Source organism: Coloeus monedula (assembly GCF_965178545.1).
Source record: "Coloeus monedula genome assembly, chromosome: 4".
In the NCBI taxonomy this organism is placed as follows: Eukaryota; Metazoa; Chordata; class Aves; order Passeriformes; family Corvidae; genus Coloeus; species Coloeus monedula.
In genome coordinates, this window is record NC_138784.1 from 32,060,842 (window position 1) to 32,076,531 (window position 15,690).

A 15,690-nucleotide genomic window follows, 5' to 3' on the forward strand; every position below is an offset into this window, starting at 1 on the left:
CATCCGGGCTTCTTTGTGTTGGCACGCGAGAGGTGAAACCATCCTTCTGCAAGCTCCCAGGGGCTGAAAATACCTCCACCCGAACCTTCCCCTAAGCCTAACCCTACACCTAGGCACAGTCAGAGAAACTGCATTGGGCTGAGGGGAGTTCAAGTCAGGAAAACATGAAGGCTGCAAGGTTTGGCCAGTGCCACGCTCCCCTTGGCATGCCTCTTGCTTTGTCAGTGTCCCTGGAGCTCTGGGCTTTGTGGTTTCCTAAACCCCAACCCTAGGCATATCCCTAACCCTAACCCTAGCTCCAGGCGCAGCCTAAGAAAGAGCAGTGGGCTGAGGCCAGCTCCAGTCAGGAAAAGAGGGAAGCTGTAAGGTTGTTCCAGTTCTGCGCTCCCCTTGGCATGCCTCTCGCATTGTCAGTGTCCCTGGAGCTCTGGGCTTTGTGGTTTTCTGAATCCTAACCCTAGGCGTAACCCTAACCCTAACCCTAGCTCCAGGCACAGCCTAAGAAAGAGCAGTGGGCTGAGGCCAGCTCCAGTCAAGAAAAGTGGGAAGCTGCAAGGTTGTTCCAGTTCTGCGCTCCCCTTGGCATGCCTCCCGCATTGTCAGTGTCCCTGGAGCTCTGGGCTTTGTGGTTTTCTGAACCCTAACCCTAGGCGTTACCCTTACCCTAACCCTACTCCTAGGCGCAGCCTAAGAAATTGCATGGGGCTGAGGGGAGTTCCAGTCAGGAAAACATGAAGGCTGCAATTTGGGGCAGTGCCGCGCTCCCCTTGGCATGCCTCTTGCTTTGTCAGTGTCCCTGGAGCTCTGGGCTTTGTGGTTTTCTGAATCCTAACCCTGGGCGTAACCCTAACCCTAACCCTAGCTCCAGGTGCAGCCTAAGAAACAGCAGTGGCTGAGGCCAGCTCCAGTCAGGAAAAGAGGGAAGCTGTAAGGTTGTTCCAGTTCTGCACTCCCCTTGGCATGCCTCTCGCATTGTCAGTGTCCCTGGAGCTCTGGGCTTTGTGGTTTTCTGAATCCTAACCCTAGGCGTAACCCTAACCCTAACCCTAGCTCCAGGCACAGCCTAAGAAAGAGCAGTGGGCTGAGGCCAGCTCCAGTCAAGAAAAGTGGGAAGCTGCAAGGTTGTTCCAGTTCTGCGCTCCCCTTGGCATGCCTCTCGCATTGTCAGTGTCCCTGGAGCTCTGGGCTTTGTGGTTTTCTGAACCCTAACCCTAGGTGTTCCCCTTACCCTAACCCTACTCCTAGGCGCAGCCTAAGAAATTGCATGGGGCTGAGGGGAGTTCCAGTCAGGAAAACATGAAGGCTGCAATTTGGGGCAGTGCCGCGCTCCCCTTGGCATGCCTTTCGTATTGTCAGTGTCCCTGGAGCTCTGGGCTTTGTGGTTTTCTGAATCCTAACCCTGGGCGTAACCCTAACCCTAACCCTAGCTCCAGGCGCAGCCTAAGAAACAGCAGTGGCTGAGGCCAGCTCCAGTCAGGAAAAGAGGGAAGCTGCAAGGTTGTTCCAGTTCGGCGCTCCCCTTGGCATGCCTCTCGCATTGTCAGTGTCCCTGGAGCTCTGGGCTTTGTGGTTTTCTGAGCCCTAATGTAGCGGCTCAGGTGGCTGCAGCTACTCTTTGTCCTGAGGAGAACTCAGGCAAGCAGCTGTGGTGGTTAGCAACCCAAGTTAAGCATGTGACTTTGCAGTCATGGTGTGAACCTATGATTCCCTTGTTTTGCCTTTTGCATGTTTTCCCCTGATTAGTTAATATTTTGTCTCCTTGTTTTTTGTATGAAATGATGTAGATTCATTTTCCTTCTTTAATATGTATTAGCTCTAGAAAGTTCCTTGTTCCTCGATGCCCCATTGGATCCTTCCCTGAGTCCCTCCTATGTGTTGTTCCCAGTGGTTCCCTTCCCGTCAATCCCACCTGCTTGTGTCTATACCATTGGCTGAGATCCCTTTCCCCACCTACTCCATACCCAGTATAAGATCCCTGGACCCTCCCAGCAATTGGCCTCTTCGTCCTGTCTTTTCACGGGACTAAACCTGCGTGGAACACATACAGAGAGTCCCCTCCTCCCTTTACTTCTTTCCCTTGGCCTGCGTGCCTGCATAATGGTGACAGGAAGATACAGCCCCTTTGGGTGAGGAGCTCTAACCAGTTTTCACTGAATGCTGGGCACTGAGGGCTGCCTTCCAGAGGGGTTTCAGCGTTGACATCCGGGCTTCTTTGTGTTGGCACGCGAGAGGTGAAACCATCCTTCTGCAAGCTCCCAGGGGCTGAAAATACCTCCACCCGAACCTTCCCCTAAGCCTAACCCTACACCTAGGCACAGTCAGAGAAACTGCATTGGGCTGAGGGGAGTTCAAGTCAGGAAAACATGAAGGCTGCAAGGTTTGGCCAGTGCCACGCTCCCCTTGGCATGCCTCTTGCTTTGTCAGTGTCCCTGGAGCTCTGGGCTTTGTGGTTTCCTAAACCCCAACCCTAGGCATATCCCTAACCCTAACCCTAGCTCCAGGCGCAGCCTAAGAAAGAGCAGTGGGCTGAGGCCAGCTCCAGTCAGGAAAAGAGGGAAGCTGTAAGGTTGTTCCAGTTCTGCGCTCCCCTTGGCATGCCTCTCGCATTGTCAGTGTCCCTGGAGCTCTGGGCTTTGTGGTTTTCTGAATCCTAACCCTAGGCGTAACCCTAACCCTAACCCTAGCTCCAGGCGCAGCCTAAGAAAGAGCAGTGGGCTGAGGCCAGCTCCAGTCAAGAAAAGTGGGAAGCTGCAAGGTTGTTCCAGTTCTGCGCTCCCCTTGGCATGCCTCCCGCATTGTCAGTGTCCCTGGAGCTCTGGGCTTTGTGGTTTTCTGAACCCTAACCCTAGGCGTTACCCTTACCCTAACCCTACTCCTAGGCGCAGCCTAAGAAATTGCATGGGGCTGAGGGGAGTTCCAGTCAGGAAAACATGAAGGCTGCAATTTGGGGCAGTGCCGCGCTCCCCTTGGCATGCCTTTCGTATTGTCAGTGTCCCTGGAGCTCTGGGCTTTGTGGTTTTCTGAATCCTAACCCTGGGCGTAACCCTAACCCTAACCCTAGCTCCAGGCGCAGCCTAAGAAACAGCAGTGGCTGAGGCCAGCTCCAGTCAGGAAAAGAGGGAAGCTGCAAGGTTGTTCCAGTTCGGCGCTCCCCTTGGCATGCCTCTCGCATTGTCAGTGTCCCTGGAGCTCTGGGCTTTGTGGTTTTCTGAATCCTAACCCTAGGCGTAACCCTAACCCTAACCCTAGCTCCAGGCACAGCCTAAGAAAGAGCAGTGGGCTGAGGCCAGCTCCAGTCAAGAAAAGTGGGAAGCTGCAAGGTTGTTCCAGTTCTGCGCTCCCCTTGGCATGCCTCTCGCATTGTCAGTGTCCCTGGAGCTCTGGGCTTTGTGGTTTTCTGAACCCTAACCCTAGGCGTTACCCTTACCCTAACCCTACTCCTAGGCGCAGCCTAAGAAATTGCATGGGGCTGAGGGGACTTCCAGTCAGGAAAACATGAAGGCTGCAATTTGGGGCAGTGCCGCGCTCCCCTTGGCATGCCTCTCGCTTTGTCAGTGTCCCTGCAGCTCTGGGCTTTGTGGTTTCCTAAACCCCAACCCTAGGCATAACCCTAACCCTAACCCTAGCTCCAGGCGCAGCCTAAGAAAGAGCAGTGGGCTGAGGCCAGCTCCAGTCAGGAAAAGAGGGAAGCTGCAAGGTTGTTCCAGTTCTGCGCTCCCCTTGGCATGCCTCTCGCATTGTCAGTGTCCCTGGAGCTCATTGCTTTGTGGATTTCTGAGCCCTAATGTAGCGGCTCAGGTGGCTGCAGCTACTCTTTGTCCTGAGGAGAACTCAGGCAAGCAGCTGTGGTGGTTAGCAACCCAAGTTAAGCATGTGACTTTGCAGTCATGGTGTGAACCTATGATTCCCTTGTTTTGCCTTTTGCATGTTTTCCCCTGATTAGTTAATATTTTGTCTCCTTGTTTTTTGTATGAAATGATGTAGATTCATTTTCCTTCTTTAATATGTATTAGCTCTAGAAAGTTCCTTGTTCCTCGACGCCCCATTGGATCCTTCCCTGAGTCCCTCCTATGTGTTGTTCCCAGTGGTTCCCTTCCCGTCAATCCCACCTGCTTGTGTCTATACCATTGGCTGAGATCCCTTTCCCCACCTACTCCATACCCAGTATAAGATCCCTGGACCCTCCCAGCAATTGGCCTCTTCGTCCTGTCTTTTCACGGGACTAAACCTGCGTGGAACACATACAGAGAGTCCCCTCCTCCCTTTACTTCTTTCCCTTGGCCTGCGTGCCTGCATAATGGTGACAGGAAGATACAGCCCCTTTGGGTAAGGAGCTCTAACCAGTTTTCACTGAATGCTGGGCACTGAGGGCTGCCTTCCAGAGGGGTTTCAGCGTTGACATCCGGGCTTCTTTGTGTTGGCACGCGAGAGGTGAAACCATCCTTCTGCAAGCTCCCAGGGGCTGAAAATACCTCCACCCGAACCTTCCCCTAAGCCTAACCCTACACCTAGGCACAGTCAGAGAAACTGCATTGGGCTGAGGGGAGTTCAAGTCAGGAAAACATGAAGGCTGCAAGGTTTGGCCAGTGCCACGCTCCCCTTGGCATGCCTCTTGCTTTGTCAGTGTCCCTGGAGCTCTGGGCTTTGTGGTTTCCTAAACCCCAACCCTAGGCATATCCCTAACCCTAACCCTAGCTCCAGGCGCAGCCTAAGAAAGAGCAGTGGGCTGAGGCCAGCTCCAGTCAGGAAAAGAGGGAAGCTGTAAGGTTGTTCCAGTTCTGCACTCCCCTTGGCATGCCTCTCGCATTGTCAGTGTCCCTGGAGCTCTGGGCTTTGTGGTTTTCTGAATCCTAACCCTAGGCGTAACCCTAACCCTAACCCTAGCTCCAGGCACAGCCTAAGAAAGAGCAGTGGGCTGAGGCCAGCTCCAGTCAAGAAAAGTGGGAAGCTGCAAGGTTGTTCCAGTTCTGCGCTCCCCTTGGCATGCCTCCCGCATTGTCAGTGTCCCTGGAGCTCTGGGCTTTGTGGTTTTCTGAACCCTAACCCTAGGCGTTACCCTTACCCTAACCCTACTCCTAGGCGCAGCCTAAGAAATTGCATGGGGCTGAGGGGAGTTCAAGTCAGGAAAACATGAAGGCTGCAATTTGGGGCAGTGCCGCGCTCCCCTTGGCATGCCTCTCGCTTTGTCAGTGTCCCTGGAGCTCTGGGCTTTGTGGTTTCCTAAACCCCAACCCTAGGCATATCCCTAACCCCAACCCTAGCTCCAGGCGCAGCCTGAGAAAGAGCAGTGGGCTGAGGCCAGCTCCAGTCAGGAAAAGAGGGAAGCTGCAAGGTTGTTCCAGTTCTGCGCTCCCCTTGGCATGCCTCTCGCATTGTCAGTGTCCCTGGAGCTCTGGGCTTTGTGGTTTTCTGAGCCCTAATGTAGCGGCTCAGGTGGCTGCAGCTACTCTTTGTCCTGAGGAGAACTCAGGCAAGCAGCTGTGGTGGTTAGCAACCCAAGTTAAGCATGTGACTTTGCAGTCATGGTGTGAACCTATGATTCCCTTGTTTTGCCTTTTGCATGTTTTCCCCTGATTAGTTAATATTTTGTCTCCTTGTTTTTTGTATGAAATGATGTAGATTCATTTTCCTTCTTTAATATGTATTAGCTCTAGAAAGTTCCTTGTTCCTCGATGCCCCATTGGATCCTTCCCTGAGTCCCTCCTATGTGTTGTTCCCAGTGGTTCCCTTCCCGTCAATCCCACCTGCTTGTGTCTATACCATTGGCTGAGATCCCTTTCCCCACCTACTCCATACCCAGTATAAGATCCCTGGACCCTCCCAGCAATTGGCCTCTTCGTCCTGTCTTTTCACGGGACTAAACCTGCGTGGAACACATACAGAGAGTCCCCTCCTCCCTTTACTTCTTTCCCTTGGCCTGCGTGCCTGCATAATGGTGACAGGAAGATACAGCCCCTTTGGGTGAGGAGCTCTAACCAGTTTTCACTGAATGCTGGGCACTGAGGGCTGCCTTCCAGAGGGGTTTCAGCGTTGACATCCGGGCTTCTTTGTGTTGGCACGCGAGAGGTGAAACCATCCTTCTGCAAGCTCCCAGGGGCTGAAAATACCTCCACCCGAACCTTCCCCTAAGCCTAACCCTACACCTAGGCACAGTCAGAGAAACTGCATTGGGCTGAGGGGAGTTCAAGTCAGGAAAACATGAAGGCTGCAAGGTTTGGCCAGTGCCACGCTCCCCTTGGCATGCCTCTTGCTTTGTCAGTGTCCCTGGAGCTCTGGGCTTTGTGGTTTCCTAAACCCCAACCCTAGGCATATCCCTAACCCTAACCCTAGCTCCAGGCGCAGCCTAAGAAAGAGCAGTGGGCTGAGGCCAGCTCCAGTCAGGAAAAGAGGGAAGCTGTAAGGTTGTTCCAGTTCTGCGCTCCCCTTGGCATGCCTCTCGCATTGTCAGTGTCCCTGGAGCTCTGGGCTTTGTGGTTTTCTGAATCCTAACCCTAGGCGTAACCCTAACCCTAACCCTAGCTCCAGGCGCAGCCTAAGAAAGAGCAGTGGGCTGAGGCCAGCTCCAGTCAAGAAAAGTGGGAAGCTGCAAGGTTGTTCCAGTTCTGCGCTCCCCTTGGCATGCCTCCCGCATTGTCAGTGTCCCTGGAGCTCTGGGCTTTGTGGTTTTCTGAACCCTAACCCTAGGCGTTACCCTTACCCTAACCCTACTCCTAGGCGCAGCCTAAGAAATTGCATGGGGCTGAGGGGAGTTCCAGTCAGGAAAACATGAAGGCTGCAATTTGGGGCAGTGCCGCGCTCCCCTTGGCATGCCTTTCGTATTGTCAGTGTCCCTGGAGCTCTGGGCTTTGTGGTTTTCTGAATCCTAACCCTGGGCGTAACCCTAACCCTAACCCTAGCTCCAGGCGCAGCCTAAGAAACAGCAGTGGCTGAGGCCAGCTCCAGTCAGGAAAAGAGGGAAGCTGTAAGGTTGTTCCAGTTCTGCACTCCCCTTGGCATGCCTCTCGCATTGTCAGTGTCCCTGGAGCTCTGGGCTTTGTGGTTTTCTGAATCCTAACCCTAGGCGTAACCCTAACCCTAACCCTAGCTCCAGGCACAGCCTAAGAAAGAGCAGTGGGCTGAGGCCAGCTCCAGTCAAGAAAAGTGGGAAGCTGCAAGGTTGTTCCAGTTCTGCGCTCCCCTTGGCATGCCTCTCGCATTGTCAGTGTCCCTGGAGCTCTGGGCTTTGTGGTTTTCTGAACCCTAACCCTAGGCGTTACCCTTACCCTAACCCTACTCCTAGGCGCAGCCTAAGAAATTGCATGGGGCTGAGGGGAGTTCCAGTCAGGAAAACATGAAGGCTGCAATTTGGGGCAGTGCCGCGCTCCCCTTGGCATGCCTCTCGCTTTGTCAGTGTCCCTGGAGCTCTGGGCTTTGTGGTTTTCTGAATCCTAACCCTGGGCGTAACCCTAACCCTAACCCTAGCTCCAGGCGCAGCCTAAGAAACAGCAGTGGCTGAGGCCAGCTCCAGTCAGGAAAAGAGGGAAGCTGTAAGGTTGTTCCAGTTCTGCGCTCCCCTTGGCATGCCTCCCGCATTGTCAGTGTCCCTGGAGCTCTGGGCTTTGTGGTTTTCTGAACCCTAACCCTAGGCGTTACCCTTACCCTAACCCTACTCCTAGGCGCAGCCTAAGAAATTGCATGGGGCTGAGGGGAGTTCAAGTCAGGAAAACATGAAGGCTGCAATTTGGGGCAGTGCCGCGCTCCCCTTGGCATGCCTCTCGCTTTGTCAGTGTCCCTGGAGCTCTGGGCTTTGTGGTTTCCTAAACCCCAACCCTAGGCATATCCCTAACCCCAACCCTAGCTCCAGGCGCAGCCTGAGAAAGAGCAGTGGGCTGAGGCCAGCTCCAGTCAGGAAAAGAGGGAAGCTGCAAGGTTGTTCCAGTTCTGCGCTCCCCTTGGCATGCCTCTCGCATTGTCAGTGTCCCTGGAGCTCATTGCTTTGTGGATTTCTGAGCCCTAATGTAGCGGCTCAGGTGGCTGCAGCTACTCTTTGTCCTGAGGAGAACTCAGGCAAGCAGCTGTGGTGGTTAGCAACCCAAGTTAAGCATGTGACTTTGCAGTCATGGTGTGAACCTATGATTCCCTTGTTTTGCCTTTTGCATGTTTTCCCCTGATTAGTTAATATTTTGTCTCCTTGTTTTTTGTATGAAATGATGTAGATTCATTTTCCTTCTTTAATATGTATTAGCTCTAGAAAGTTCCTTGTTCCTCGACGCCCCATTGGATCCTTCCCTGAGTCCCTCCTATGTGTTGTTCCCAGTGGTTCCCTTCCCGTCAATCCCACCTGCTTGTGTCTATACCATTGGCTGAGATCCCTTTCCCCACCTACTCCATACCCAGTATAAGATCCCTGGACCCTCCCAGCAATTGGCCTCTTCGTCCTGTCTTTTCACGGGACTAAACCTGCGTGGAACACATACAGAGAGTCCCCTCCTCCCTTTACTTCTTTCCCTTGGCCTGCGTGCCTGCATAATGGTGACAGGAAGATACAGCCCCTTTGGGTGAGGAGCTCTAACCAGTTTTCACTGAATGCTGGGCACTGAGGGCTGCCTTCCAGAGGGGTTTCAGCGTTGACATCCGGGCTTCTTTGTGTTGGCACGCGAGAGGTGAAACCATCCTTCTGCAAGCTCCCAGGGGCTGAAAATACCTCCACCCGAACCTTCCCCTAAGCCTAACCCTACACCTAGGCACAGTCAGAGAAACTGCATTGGGCTGAGGGGAGTTCAAGTCAGGAAAACATGAAGGCTGCAAGGTTTGGCCAGTGCCACGCTCCCCTTGGCATGCCTCTTGCTTTGTCAGTGTCCCTGGAGCTCTGGGCTTTGTGGTTTCCTAAACCCCAACCCTAGGCATATCCCTAACCCTAACCCTAGCTCCAGGCGCAGCCTAAGAAAGAGCAGTGGGCTGAGGCCAGCTCCAGTCAGGAAAAGAGGGAAGCTGTAAGGTTGTTCCAGTTCTGCGCTCCCCTTGGCATGCCTCTCGCATTGTCAGTGTCCCTGGAGCTCTGGGCTTTGTGGTTTTCTGAACCCTAACCCTAGGCGTTACCCTTACCCTAACCCTACTCCTAGGCGCAGCCTAAGAAAGAGCAGTGGGCTGAGGCCAGCTCCAGTCAAGAAAAGTGGGAAGCTGCAAGGTTGTTCCAGTTCTGCGCTCCCCTTGGCATGCCTCCCGCATTGTCAGTGTCCCTGGAGCTCTGGGCTTTGTGGTTTTCTGAACCCTAACCCTAGGCGTTACCCTTACCCTAACCCTACTCCTAGGCGCAGCCTAAGAAATTGCATGGGGCTGAGGGGAGTTCCAGTCAGGAAAACATGAAGGCTGCAATTTGGGGCAGTGCCGCGCTCCCCTTGGCATGCCTTTCGTATTGTCAGTGTCCCTGGAGCTCTGGGCTTTGTGGTTTTCTGAATCCTAACCCTGGGCGTAACCCTAACCCTAACCCTAGCTCCAGGCGCAGCCTAAGAAACAGCAGTGGCTGAGGCCAGCTCCAGTCAGGAAAAGAGGGAAGCTGTAAGGTTGTTCCAGTTCTGCACTCCCCTTGGCATGCCTCTCGCATTGTCAGTGTCCCTGGAGCTCTGGGCTTTGTGGTTTTCTGAACCCTAACCCTAGGCGTTACCCTTACCCTAACCCTACTCCTAGGCGCAGCCTAAGAAATTGCATGGGGCTGAGGGGAGTTCCAGTCAGGAAAACATGAAGGCTGCAATTTGGGGCAGTGCCGCGCTCCCCTTGGCATGCCTTTCGTATTGTCAGTGTCCCTGGAGCTCTGGGCTTTGTGGTTTTCTGAATCCTAACCCTGGGCGTAACCCTAACCCTAACGCTAGCTCCAGGCGCAGCCTAAGAAACAGCAGTGGCTGAGGCCAGCTCCAGTCAGGAAAAGAGGGAAGCTGTAAGGTTGTTCCAGTTCTGCGCTCCCCTTGGCATGCCTCTCACATTGTCAGTGTCCCTGGAGCTCTGGGCTTTGTGGTTTTCTGAATCCTAGCCCTAGGCGTAACCCTAACCCTAACCCTAGCTCCAGGCACAGCCTAAGAAAGAGCAGTGGGCTGAGGCCAGCTCCAGTCAAGAAAAGTGGGAAGCTGCAAGGTTGTTCCAGTTCTGCGCTCCCCTTGGCATGCCTCCCGCATTGTCAGTGTCCCTGGAGCTCTGGGCTTTGTGGTTTTCTGAACCCTAACCCTAGGCGTTACCCTTACCCTAACCCTACTCCTAGGCGCAGCCTAAGAAATTGCATGGGGCTGAGGGGAGTTCCAGTCAGGAAAACATGAAGGCTGCAATTTGGGGCAGTGCCGCGCTCCCCTTGGCATGCCTTTCGTATTGTCAGTGTCCCTGGAGCTCTGGGCTTTGTGGTTTTCTGAATCCTAACCCTGGGCGTAACCCTAACCCTAACCCTAGCTCCAGGCGCAGCCTAAGAAACAGCAGTGGCTGAGGCCAGCTCCAGTCAGGAAAAGAGGGAAGCTGTAAGGTTGTTCCAGTTCTGCGCTCCCCTTGGCATGCCTCTCACATTGTCAGTGTCCCTGGAGCTCTGGGCTTTGTGGTTTTCTGAATCCTAACCCTGGGCGTAACCCTAACCCTAACCCTAGCTCCAGGCGCAGCCTAAGAAACAGCAGTGGCTGAGGCCAGCTCCAGTCAGGAAAAGAGGGAAGCTGCAAGGTTGTTCCAGTTCGGCGCTCCCCTTGGCATGCCTCTCGCATTGTCAGTGTCCCTGGAGCTCTGGGCTTTGTGGTTTTCTGAATCCTAACCCTAGGCGTAACCCTAACCCTAACCCTAGCTCCAGGCACAGCCTAAGAAAGAGCAGTGGGCTGAGGCCAGCTCCAGTCAAGAAAAGTGGGAAGCTGCAAGGTTGTTCCAGTTCTGCGCTCCCCTTGGCATGCCTCCCGCATTGTCAGTGTCCCTGGAGCTCTGGGCTTTGTGGTTTTCTGAACCCTAACCCTAGGCGTTACCCTTACCCTAACCCTACTCCTAGGCGCAGCCTAAGAAATTGCATGGGGCTGAGGGGAGTCAAGTCAGGAAAACATGAAGGCTGCAATTTGGGGCAGTGCCGCGCTCCCCTTGGCATGCCTCTCGCTTTGTCAGTGTCCCTGCAGCTCTGGGCTTTGTGGTTTCCTAAACCCCAACCCTAGGCATATCCCTAACCCTAACCCTAGCTCCAGGCGCAGCCTGAGAAAGAGCAGTGGGCTGAGGCCAGCTCCAGTCAGGAAAAGAGGGAAGCTGCAAGGTTGTTCCAGTTCTGCGCTCCCCTTGGCATGCCTCTCGCATTGTCAGTGTCCCTGGAGCTCATTGCTTTGTGGTTTTCTGAGCCCTAATGTAGCGGCTCAGGTGGCTGCAGCTACTCTTTGTCCTGAGGAGAACTCAGGCAAGCAGCTGTGGTGGTTAGCAACCCAAGTTAAGCATGTGACTTTGCAGTCATGGTGTGAACCTATGATTCCCTTGTTTTGCCTTTTGCATGTTTTCCCCTGATTAGTTAATATTTTGTCTCCTTGTTTTTTGTATGAAATGATGTAGATTCATTTTCCTTCTTTAATATGTATTAGCTCTAGAAAGTTCCTTGTTCCTCGACGCCCCATTGGATCCTTCCCTGAGTCCCTCCTATGTGTTGTTCCCAGTGGTTCCCTTCCCGTCAATCCCACCTGCTTGTGTCTATACCATTGGCTGAGATCCCTTTCCCCACCTACTCCATACCCAGTATAAGATCCCTGGACCCTCCCAGCAATTGGCCTCTTCGTCCTGTCTTTTCACGGGACTAAACCTGCGTGGAACACATACAGAGAGTCCCCTCCTCCCTTTACTTCTTTCCCTTGGCCTGCGTGCCTGCATAATGGTGACAGGAAGATACAGCCCCTTTGGGTAAGGAGCTCTAACCAGTTTTCACTGAATGCTGGGCACTGAGGGCTGCCTTCCAGAGGGGTTTCAGCGTTGACATCCGGGCTTCTTTGTGTTGGCACGCGAGAGGTGAAACCATCCTTCTGCAAGCTCCCAGGGGCTGAAAATACCTCCACCCGAACCTTCCCCTAAGCCTAACCCTACACCTAGGCACAGTCAGAGAAACTGCATTGGGCTGAGGGGAGTTCAAGTCAGGAAAACATGAAGGCTGCAAGGTTTGGCCAGTGCCACGCTCCCCTTGGCATGCCTCTTGCTTTGTCAGTGTCCCTGGAGCTCTGGGCTTTGTGGTTTCCTAAACCCCAACCCTAGGCATATCCCTAACCCTAACCCTAGCTCCAGGCGCAGCCTAAGAAAGAGCAGTGGGCTGAGGCCAGCTCCAGTCAGGAAAAGAGGGAAGCTGTAAGGTTGTTCCAGTTCTGCGCTCCCCTTGGCATGCCTCTCGCATTGTCAGTGTCCCTGGAGCTCTGGGCTTTGTGGTTTTCTGAACCCTAACCCTAGGCGTTACCCTTACCCTAACCCTACTCCTAGGCGCAGCCTAAGAAATTGCATGGGGCTGAGGGGAGTTCCAGTCAGGAAAACATGAAGGCTGCAATTTGGGGCAGTGCCACGCTCCCCTTGGCATGCCTTTCGTATTGTCAGTGTCCCTGGAGCTCTGGGCTTTGTGGTTTTCTGAATCCTAACCCTGGGCGTAACCCTAACCCTAACCCTAGCTCCAGGCGCAGCCTAAGAAACAGCAGTGGCTGAGGCCAGCTCCAGTCAGGAAAAGAGGGAAGCTGTAAGGTTGTTCCAGTTCTGCACTCCCCTTGGCATGCCTCTCGCATTGTCAGTGTCCCTGGAGCTCTGGGCTTTGTGGTTTTCTGAATCCTAACCCTAGGCGTAACCCTAACCCTAACCCTAGCTCCAGGCGCAGCCTAAGAAAGAGCAGTGGGCTGAGGCCAGCTCCAGTCAAGAAAAGTGGGAAGCTGCAAGGTTGTTCCAGTTCTGCGCTCCCCTTGGCATGCCTCCCGCATTGTCAGTGTCCCTGGAGCTCTGGGCTTTGTGGTTTTCTGAACCCTAACCCTAGGCGTTACCCTTACCCTAACCCTACTCCTAGGCGCAGCCTAAGAAATTGCATGGGGCTGAGGGGAGTTCCAGTCAGGAAAACATGAAGGCTGCAATTTGGGGCAGTGCCGCGCTCCCCTTGGCATGCCTTTCGTATTGTCAGTGTCCCTGGAGCTCTGGGCTTTGTGGTTTTCTGAATCCTAACCCTGGGCGTAACCCTAACCCTAACCCTAGCTCCAGGCGCAGCCTAAGAAACAGCAGTGGCTGAGGCCAGCTCCAGTCAGGAAAAGAGGGAAGCTGTAAGGTTGTTCCAGTTCTGCACTCCCCTTGGCATGCCTCTCGCATTGTCAGTGTCCCTGGAGCTCTGGGCTTTGTGGTTTTCTGAATCCTAACCCTAGGCGTAACCCTAACCCTAACCCTAGCTCCAGGCACAGCCTAAGAAAGAGCAGTGGGCTGAGGCCAGCTCCAGTCAAGAAAAGTGGGAAGCTGCAAGGTTGTTCCAGTTCTGCGCTCCCCTTGGCATGCCTCCCGCATTGTCAGTGTCCCTGGAGCTCTGGGCTTTGTGGTTTTCTGAACCCTAACCCTAGGCGTTACCCTTACCCTAACCCTACTCCTAGGCGCAGCCTAAGAAATTGCATGGGGCTGAGGGGAGTTCCAGTCAGGAAAACATGAAGGCTGCAATTTGGGGCAGTGCCGCGCTCCCCTTGGCATGCCTTTCGTATTGTCAGTGTCCCTGGAGCTCTGGGCTTTGTGGTTTTCTGAATCCTAACCCTGGGCGTAACCCTAACCCTAACCCTAGCTCCAGGCGCAGCCTAAGAAACAGCAGTGGCTGAGGCCAGCTCCAGTCAGGAAAAGAGGGAAGCTGCAAGGTTGTTCCAGTTCGGCGCTCCCCTTGGCATGCCTCTCGCATTGTCAGTGTCCCTGGAGCTCATTGCTTTGTGGTTTTCTGAGCCCTAATGTAGCGGCTCAGGTGGCTGCAGCTACTCTTTGTCCTGAGGAGAACTCAGGCAAGCAGCTGTGGTGGTTAGCAACCCAAGTTAAGCATGTGACTTTGCAGTCATGGTGTGAACCTATGATTCCCTTGTTTTGCCTTTTGCATGTTTTCCCCTGATTAGTTAATATTTTGTCTCCTTGTTTTTTGTATGAAATGATGTAGATTCATTTTCCTTCTTTAATATGTATTAGCTCTAGAAAGTTCCTTGTTCCTCGACGCCCCATTGGATCCTTCCCTGAGTCCCTCCTATGTGTTGTTCCCAGTGGTTCCCTTCCCGTCAATCCCACCTGCTTGTGTCTATACCATTGGCTGAGATCCCTTTCCCCACCTACTCCATACCCAGTATAAGATCCCTGGACCCTCCCAGCAATTGGCCTCTTCGTCCTGTCTTTTCACGGGAGTAAACCTGCGTGGAACACATACAGAGAGTCCCCTCCTCCCTTTACTTCTTTCCCTTGGCCTGCGTGCCTGCATAATGGTGACAGGAAGATACAGCCCCTTTGGGTAAGGAGCTCTAACCAGTTTTCACTGAATGCTGGGCACTGAGGGCTGCCTTCCAGAGGGGTTTCAGCGTTGACATCCGGGCTTCTTTGTGTTGGCACGCGAGAGGTGAAACCATCCTTCTGCAAGCTCCCAGGGGCTGAAAATACCTCCACCCGAACCTTCCCCTAAGCCTAACCCTACACCTAGGCACAGTCAGAGAAACTGCATTGGGCTGAGGGGAGTTCAAGTCAGGAAAACATGAAGGCTGCAAGGTTTGGCCAGTGCCACGCTCCCCTTGGCATGCCTCTTGCTTTGTCAGTGTCCCTGGAGCTCTGGGCTTTGTGGTTTCCTAAACCCCAACCCTAGGCATATCCCTAACCCTAACCCTAGCTCCAGGCGCAGCCTAAGAAAGAGCAGTGGGCTGAGGCCGGCTCCAGTCAGGAAAAGAGGGAAGCTGTAAGGTTGTTCCAGTTCTGCGCTCCCCTTGGCATGCCTCTCGCATTGTCAGTGTCCCTGGAGCTCTGGGCTTTGTGGTTTTCTGAATCCTAACCCTAGGCGTAACCCTAACCCTAACCCTAGCTCCAGGCGCAGCCTAAGAAAGAGCAGTGGGCTGAGGCCAGCTCCAGTCAAGAAAAGTGGGAAGCTGCAAGGTTGTTCCAGTTCTGCGCTCCCCTTGGCATGCCTCCCGCATTGTCAGTGTCCCTGGAGCTCTGGGCTTTGTGGTTTTCTGAATCCTAACCCTAGGCGTTACCCTTACCCTAACCCTACTCCTAGGCGCAGCCTAAGAAATTGCATGGGGCTGAGGGGAGTTCCAGTCAGGAAAACATGAAGGCTGCAATTTGGGGCAGTGCCGCGCTCCCCTTGGCATGCCTTTCGTATTGTCAGTGTCCCTGGAGCTCTGGGCTTTGTGGTTTTCTGAATCCTAACCCTGGGCGTAACCCTAACCCTAACCCTAGCTCCAGGCGCAGCCTAAGAAACAGCAGTGGCTGAGGCCAGCTCCAGTCAGGAAAAGAGGGAAGCTGTAAGGTTGTTCCAGTTCTGCACTCCCCTTGGCATGCCTCTCGCATTGTCAGTGTCCCTGGAGCTCTGGGCTTTGTGGTTTTCTGAGCCCTAATGTAGCGGCTCAGGTGGCTGCAGCTACTCTTTGTCCTGAGGAGAACTCAGGCAAGCAGCTGTGGTGGTTAGCAACCCAAGTTAAGCATGTGACTTTGCAGTCATGGTGTGAACCTATGATTCCCTTGTTTTGCCTTTTGCATGTTTTCCCCTGATTA